The following is an 8,581-nucleotide window of genomic DNA, read 5'->3' on the forward strand; positions in this document are numbered from 1 at the left end:
AATTAAATCTTGCATGATTAAAATAGTTAGTAAGAAAAATCAATCCGGAAAATAGATAACTTTGAAGCCTTAACTGTTTCTCCAATATTTTATTTTCAACTTATTTATTTGCATGCCTGTCTTCTGATATTTTCGAACTTAAACCTTTTGAATATCTCAAAACCCTTTTCTGCTTGCCTAACTAAGCCTATCACTCAATAACTGTTGCTTAATCCATCAATCCTCGTGGGATAGACCCTTACTCACGTAAGGTATTACTTGGTACGACCCGTTGCACTTGCCGGTTAGTTTGTAGGTTATAAAATACCGCACCACAAAGCAAACAAATAGATAGAAGATGCACATGATGAATGCCTGTCCTATTGGCTGTGATATCACATTGTCGGTTCAACTGCCAACCCGACACATCTCCATGGAGATGTCGACCTTTGGAATCATCATTGAGAACCCCCGAGATATGGTGCTCGGAACATCGTCCAGGATTTTGTGCCTGCACACTCTATTGATCCGAAGGGATGCAAGCGGGATACTCTTGCGATAGACCTCACATCTCAACGCAAGCGGAATGAACAACCGCCCTTACACCGCCGCCGCTACCTCGACAGGCGGGATCCAACCGCTGTCCCTGTCGGGCGCATAGCGTCTCAACACTTTGAGTACAAAACAATAATTCAGTGGTTTTCAGAAAACATTTTCAGTATATCATGGATCCATCATTTCATTCCGAGTCTTCGAATCATCTCAACCACTGTCAATTCAACATTTTCATTCTGAACTCATTAGTTCGTCAATTTCTCAATTCAGATATCATTCTTCATTCTCATCCCACCAGACTCATCCTCAGTACACTAGAAACCTAGGCCTCTGTTCTCTAACTTTTCAAAATAATACCAATTTAAATCTTCTAGGACCTTCCCCATGTTTTGATATCCAAAATTAAGCCAAAAAATCTTAAAATGGTGTTTTAAAAGTGTACAAGCTTGTTGGGAAGGTGAAATTGTTGAAAACAAGTAGTTTGAAAATTAGGGCATGTGCGTAGGCACAGGGATGTGCGTGCGCACGCCCAAGGAGATTTTCAAAAAGTGTGCTAGCGCCCTCAACAGAATGCCCTTCCCAATATGTGCGTGCGCATAGGGCTGTGCCTGCGCACAGGTTGTAAAACTCCATTGGTTATGTGTGCGCACATGGCGTGCTAGCGCCCTCATCAAAAGCCATGTCCCCATGTGTGCATGCGCACAAGGCTGTGCCTGTGCATAGGTTTTAAAATTTATAGGGTGTGCGTGCGCACACAAACCAGAAATCACAAAATTCTGTAACATTGCAGAATTTCAGATTTTGACACCAAATTCAAATTTCCACAAAATTTAAACCATTTTAAAACTTATTTAATTTCCTTTCATTTGATATAAAATACATTGAATTTCAAGCATGGTAGTTCAAAATCTGATTCATGGAAGTTCACCAAAATTTTCATTTTACCAAAAGTTCACAAAATCTCAATTTTCCACAATCCTAAACCAAATTCAAACCAAAGCCCTTCCAAACTTCAATGTACATTATAACTCACCCTTTATGTCACATTCCACCATTCATACCAAATTTTCCTTCACATTACTTCTTTCTCAACCATCAAACATCAAATATATAACACTATAATCAAACCTCCACCAACACATTCACCAATCATCATTCTATTACTATCAATCTTCATCATCAATTCTCATTCATGCTTTATATCAATAATCAACAATATACATTCATTTAAATCCATTGTACATTGTACCTCAACATCATTATTTAACAATATTAATAATATCAATTCATCATACATCATCAACCAACCAACATCAACAACTATATCAATCCAAACCTATCCTATGTGTCTCTAGCCTAAGTGTCTAGAAAACTGAAACTATACCTTGGCCGATTTCCGATATGCCAAAAACCCAAAAATTGAGTGCAATTAAGCTTCCAACCACAAGTAAGCAACCAATCAACTCCAACAAGCATCAAATCAATTCCAAAGGCTTCCAAACTCACAATAATCAAGCTATAAACACACAAATCATAACTAATAAACCTAGGGCTCATCATAATTAAAATTTCTCAAGAGTTAAAGACCTCTTACCTTGCCCAACAGTTTTAGAAGCCAAAATCCAATGCTAATCAAGTGTTAGAGTGTACCTAAACACTCAAAATCATAAACTTTCACTTAATCCAAAACCCAAAAACTCGAAATTCTTAGGGCAGGAAATTGGACAGAGAATCTCAAGAAACTTACCACAAGGCTTAGCTAGAAGTGACGGGCTTGGCGAGAGATTCGTGTAGCCGCTGACGGCACGCGAATTGGAGCACTGTAACTCGAGATATCGCGGATTGAAGTTGTAGGTGAATAGTGATTTTGGAAACCCTCACTCTCTTCTCACTTCAGTTGCTCCCCCTCTCTTGAACATGTTTAATGAGCTGAAGGGTTCATTAATGGACCTATTTATATGTTGGGCTTGGGCCCAATGATGAGTGGATAATTTATACGCTTTTTGGCATTGTTTTTAGGTAGTTTTTAGTATGATCTAGTTACTTTTAGGGATGTTTTCATTAGTTTTTATGTTAAATTCACATTTCTGGACTTTACTAGGAGTTTGTGTGTTTTTCTATGATTTCAGGTAAATTCTGGCTGAAATTGAGGGACCTGAGCAAAACTCTGAAAGCAAGGCTGACAAAGGACTGCTGATGCTGTTGGATTCTGACCTTCCTGAACTCGAAATGGATTTTCTGGAGCTACAGAAATCCAAATGGCACGCATTTAATGGCGTTGGAAAGTAAACATCCAGAGCTTTCCAGAAATATATAATAGTGCATACTTTATTCGGGAATTGACGATGTAAACTGGCGCTCAACGCCAGTTCCATGTTGCTGTCTGGAGTCAAACGCCAGAAACACGTCACGACCCAGAGTTGAACGCCCAAAACATGTTACAACTTGGCGTTCAACTCCAAAAGAAGCCTCAGCTTGTGGATAGATCAAGCTCAGCCCAAACACATACCAAGTGGGCCCCGAAAGTGGATTTATGCATCAATTACTTACTCATGTAAACCCTAGTAGCTAGTCTAGTATAAATAGGATAATTTACTATTGTATTAGACATCTTTAGTCTCAGTTTTATTTTATTATTCATCTTAGGAGACTATTGATCACGTTTTGGGGGACTGGCCATTCGGCCATGCCTGAACCTTCATCACTTATGTATTTTCAACGGTGGAGTTTCTACACACCATAGATTAAGGGTGTGGAGCTCTGCTGTACCTCAAGTTTCAATGCAATTACTAATATTTTCTATTCAATTCTCTTTATTCCTATTCTAAGATATTCGTTGCACTTCAACTTGATGAATGTGATGATCCGTGACACTCATCATCATTCTCACCTATGAACGCACGTGACTGACAACCACTTCCGTTCTACCTTAGACCGGGCACATATCTCTTGGATTCCTTAATCAGAATCTTCGTGGTATAAGCTAGAATTGATGGCGGCATTCATGAGAATCCGGAAAGTCTAAACCTTGTCTGTGGTATTCCGAGTAAGATTTTGGGATTGAATGACTGTGACGAGCTTCAAACTCCTGAAGGTTGGGCGTTAGTGACAGAGCATTTGGACCTTTTTCACTGAGAGGATGGGATGTAGCCATTGACAACGGTGATGCCCTACATACAGCTTGCCATGGAAAGGAATAAGAAGGATTGAAGGAAGGCAGTAGGAAAGCAGAGATCCAAAAGGGACAATTCATCTCCATGCACTTATCTGAAATTCCCACCATTAATTTACATAAGTATTTTTATCCTATTTTATTTATCTTTTAATTATCTAATCTCCCATAACCACATGGATAAGCCTGACTGAGATTTACAAGATGACCATAGCTTGCTTCATACCAACAATCTCCGTGGGATCGACCCTTACTCACGTAAGGTATTACTTGGACGACCCAGTGCACTTGCTGGTTAGTTGTGCGAAGTTGTGAACCATGGCATTGACACCAAGTTTTTGGCGCCATTGCCAGGGAAAGAAAAAGCAATGAATTTTACAAAATGCAATAACATATGAATCACAATTTCGTGCCCCAAGTTTTTGGCGCCGTTGCCGGGGATTGTTCGAGTATGGACAACTGACGGCTCATCTTGTTGCTCAGATTGGGTAATTTTATTTTATTTTATTTTATTATTATTCTTAAATTTCAAAAAAAATTATATTACTTATCCTGTTCTTCAGAATTTTTAAGAATGGATTCTAGAGTTTCATGAAGCATGTTGAAGCTTGGCTGACTGTAAAGCCATGTCTAAATTCTTTTGGACTGAGGCTTCAAAACCATCTTCATAGAGGCAAACTAATTTGAATATTAGCTGTATGCTAAAGCTTGGCTGGCCATTGGCCATGTCTAGTGTTTTGGACTGGAGCTTTCATTGAAAGCTTGGCTGGCTATTAAGCCATGTCTAATTCCTGGACCGGAGCTTTAGACTAACATTGCGAAGATTCCTGGAATCCTTATTAAAAATTTTGAATTTCTTATTTTCTTTTTCTTATATGTTTTTCGAAAAAAATCAAATAAAATACAAAACAATAGAAAATCATAAAAATCAAAAATATTTTGTGTTTCTTGTTTGAGTCTTTTGTCAAGTCATAAGTTTGGTGTCAATTGCATGTTCATCTTTTTCTTGCATAAAATTTTCGAAAAATTAATGCATTCATGGTGTTCTTCATGATCTTCATGTTTTTCTTGATGAATCCTCTTGTTTGATCTTCATATTTTCTTGTTTTGTGTTGTATGGTGTTTTTCATATGCATTCTTGCATTCATAGAGTCTAAACATGAAAAATTTCTAAGTTTGGTGTCTTGCATGTTTTCTTTACATTGAAAATTTTTCAAAAATATGTTCTTGATATTCATCATGATCTTCAAAGTGTTCTTGGTGTTCATCTTGACATTCATAGTGTTCTTGCATGCATCATGTGTTTTGATCCAAAATTTTCATGCATTGAGTATTTTCAGTGCTTTTCTCTCTCATCATAAAAAAATTCAAAAAAAAAATCAAAAAATCAAAAAAATATCTTATCTTTTTAAATCTTATCTTTTTAAAATCTTTTTCAAAAATCATATCTTTTCCATTTTTTTTCATATTCGAAAATTTCAAAAATATTTTTCAAAATCTTTTTCTTATCTTTACATCATATTTTCAAAAATTGCATCAAAAATTAATGTTTTGATTCAAAAATTTCAAGTTTGTTACTTTCTTGTTAAGAAAGATTCAAATTTTAAGTTCTAGAATCATATCTTGTGATTTCTTGTGAGTCAAGTCATTAATTGTGATTTTAAAATTCAAATCTTTTTCAAAACAAATTTCAATCATATCTTTTTAAAACCATATCTTTTAAAATCATATATTTTCAAAAATATCTTTTCAAATCTTATCTTTCCAAAATCATATCTTTTTTAATCATATCTTTTCATATCATATTTTTTTCAAACTTTAATTTCAAAAATCTTTTCTAACTTCTTATCTTTTCAAAATTAATTTTCAAATCTTTTTCAACTAACTAATTGATTTATTTGTTTGTTTTATCTTTTATCTTTTTCAAAACCACCTAACTACTTTTCCCTCTTCAATTTTCGAAAATATCTCACCTCTTTTTCAAAATTCTTTTTAATTAACTAATTGTTTCAAATTTTAATTTTAATTTTATTTCTTCCTTTAATTTTCGAAATTACTAACCCATTTTTCAAAATTATTTTCGAATTTCTCTCCCCCTTATCTCTTTCTATTTATTTTATTTATTTACTAACACTTCTCTTCATCCTAAAATTCGAACCCCCCTCTCTCTGAGTTCGAATTTTCTTCTTCTCCTTCTTATTCTTCTTCTTTTCTACTCACATAAAGGAACCTCTATATTTGGACAAAGAGGATCCCTATTATTATTTTCTGTTCCTTTCTTTTTCAAATGAGCAGGAGCAAGGACAAGAACATTCTTATTGAAGCAGATCCTGAACCTGAAAGGACTCTGAAGAGGAAGTCAAGAGAAACTAAAAATCAACAATTCAGAAAAACCTCAAAAAAAAAAGAAAAAAAAGAGAAAAGGGAAGACAATAAGCTTCCACCTCCGAGTCATGGGAGATGGAAAAACTCATCTAAAGGGTTTATAGCTCAGTGGTAGAATATTTGACTGCAAATCAAGAGATCCCTGAGATACCTAAGGGGATAAATTATCCTTCACACAACTATTGGGAGCAAATAAAGATAAGAGCACTAAAATCACTAGGGATCAAGCAACAGAGGCAAGGAAGAGACATAAAGGAGCCCAAAAAGCATCAATGGTCCTTCAAAAAGGCACCACCCTCACTAAGGTGGACTCATTCCTTGTTCTTAAATTTTTTTTCTGCTTTTCATTTTTTTATATGTTATATGTTTATCTATGTTTATGTCTTTATTACATGATTATTATTATTTAGTAACTATGTCTTAAGGCTATGAATAATTCTATGAATCCTTCACCTCTCTTAAATGAAAAATGTTTTTAATTCAAAAGAACAAGAAGTACATGAATTTCAAATTTATCCTTGAATTGAGTTTAATTATATTGATGTGGTGACAATACTTTTTGTTTTCTGAATGAATGCTTGAACAGTGCATAAATTTTGATCTTGTTGTTTATGAATGTTAAAATTGTTGGCTCTTGAAAGAATGATGAACAAAGAGAAATGTTATTAACAATCTGAAAAATCATAAATTTGATTCTTGAAGCAAGAAAAAGCAGTGAATGGCGAAAAAAATAAAAAAATAATTGACCAAAAAAAATAGAAAGAAAGAAAGAAAAAGCAAGAAGAAAAAGCCAATAGCCCTTAAAACCAAAAGGCAAGGGTAAAAAGGATCCAAGGCTTTGAGCATCAATGGATAGGAGAGCCCAAGGAAATAAAATCCAGGCCTAAGCGGCTAAATCAAGCTGTCCCTAACCATGTGCTTGTGGCATGCAGGTCCAAGTGAAAAGCTTGAGACTGAGTGGTTAAAGTCGTGATCCAAAGCAAAAAGAGTGTGCTTAAGAGCTCTGGACACCTCTAACTGGGGACTTTAGCAAAGCTAAGTCACAATTTGAAAAGGTTCACCCAATTATGTGTTCAAGAATCAACATATTTAACTAGGATAATCAATAACACTATCTAAAATTCTAAGTTCCTAGAGATGTCAATCATTCTAAACTTCAAAGAAAAAAGTGAGATGTCAAAACTGTTCAGAAGCAAAAAGCTACAAGTCCCGCTCATCTAATTAGAATTAATATTCATTGATATTTTGGAATTTATAGTATATTCTCTTCTTTTTATCCTATTTGATTTTCAGTTGCTTGGGGACAAGCAACAATTTAAGTTTGGTGTTGTGATGAGCGGATAATTTATACGCTTTTTGGCATTGTTTTTAGGTAGTTTTTAGTATGATCTAGTTACTTTTAGGGATGTTTTCATTAGTTTTTATGTTAAATTCACATTTCTGGACTTTACTAGGAGTTTTTGTGTTTTTCTATGATTTCAGGTAAATTCTGGCTGAAATTGAGGGACCTGAGCAAAACTCTGAAAGCAAGGCTGACAAAGGATTGCTGATGCTGTTGGATTCTGACCTCCCTGAACTCGAAATGGATTTTCTGGAGCTACAGAACTCCAAATGGCGCACTCTTAACGGCGTTGGAAAGTAGACATCTAGAGCTTTCTAGAAATATATAATAGTGCATACTTTATTCGGGAATTGACGACGTAAACTGGCACTCAACGCCAGTTCCATGTTGCTGTCTGGAGTCAAACGCCATAAACACGTCACGACCCAGAGTTGAACGCCCAAAACACGTTACAACTTGGCGTTCAACTCCAAAAGAAGCCTCAGCTCGTGGATAGATCAAACTCAGCCCAAACACACACCAAGTGGGCCCCGAAAGTGGATTTATGCATCAATTACTTACTCATGTAAACCCTAGTAGCTAGTCTAGTATAAATAGGATAATTTACTATTGTATTAGACATCTTTGGTCTCAGTTTTATTTTATTATTCATCTTAGGAGACTATTGATCACGTTTTGGGGGACTGGCCATTCGGCCATGCCTGAACCTTCATCACTTATGTATTTTCAACGGTGGAGTTTCTACACACCATAGATTAAGGGTGTGGAGCTCTGCTGTACCTCAAGTTTCAATGCAATTACTACTATTTTCTATTCAATTCTCTTTATTCCAATTCTAAGATATTCATTGCACTTCAACTTGATGAATGTGATGATCCGTGACACTCATCATCATTCTCACCTATGAACGCACGTGACTGACAACCACTTCCGTTCTACCTTAGACCGGGCGCATATCTCTTGGATTCCTTAATCAGAATCTTCGTTGTATAAGCTAGAATTGATGGCGGCATTCATGAGAATCCGGAAAGTCTAAACCTTGTCTGTGGTATTCCGAGTAAGATTCTGGGATTGAATGACTGTGACGAGCTTCAAACTCCTGAAGGCTGGGCGTTAGTGACAGACGCAAAAGAATCAAAGGATTCTAT

The sequence above is a fragment of the Arachis stenosperma genome, chromosome 3, assembly GCF_014773155.1.
Source record: "Arachis stenosperma cultivar V10309 chromosome 3, arast.V10309.gnm1.PFL2, whole genome shotgun sequence".
Lineage (NCBI taxonomy): Eukaryota > Viridiplantae > Streptophyta > Magnoliopsida > Fabales > Fabaceae > Arachis > Arachis stenosperma.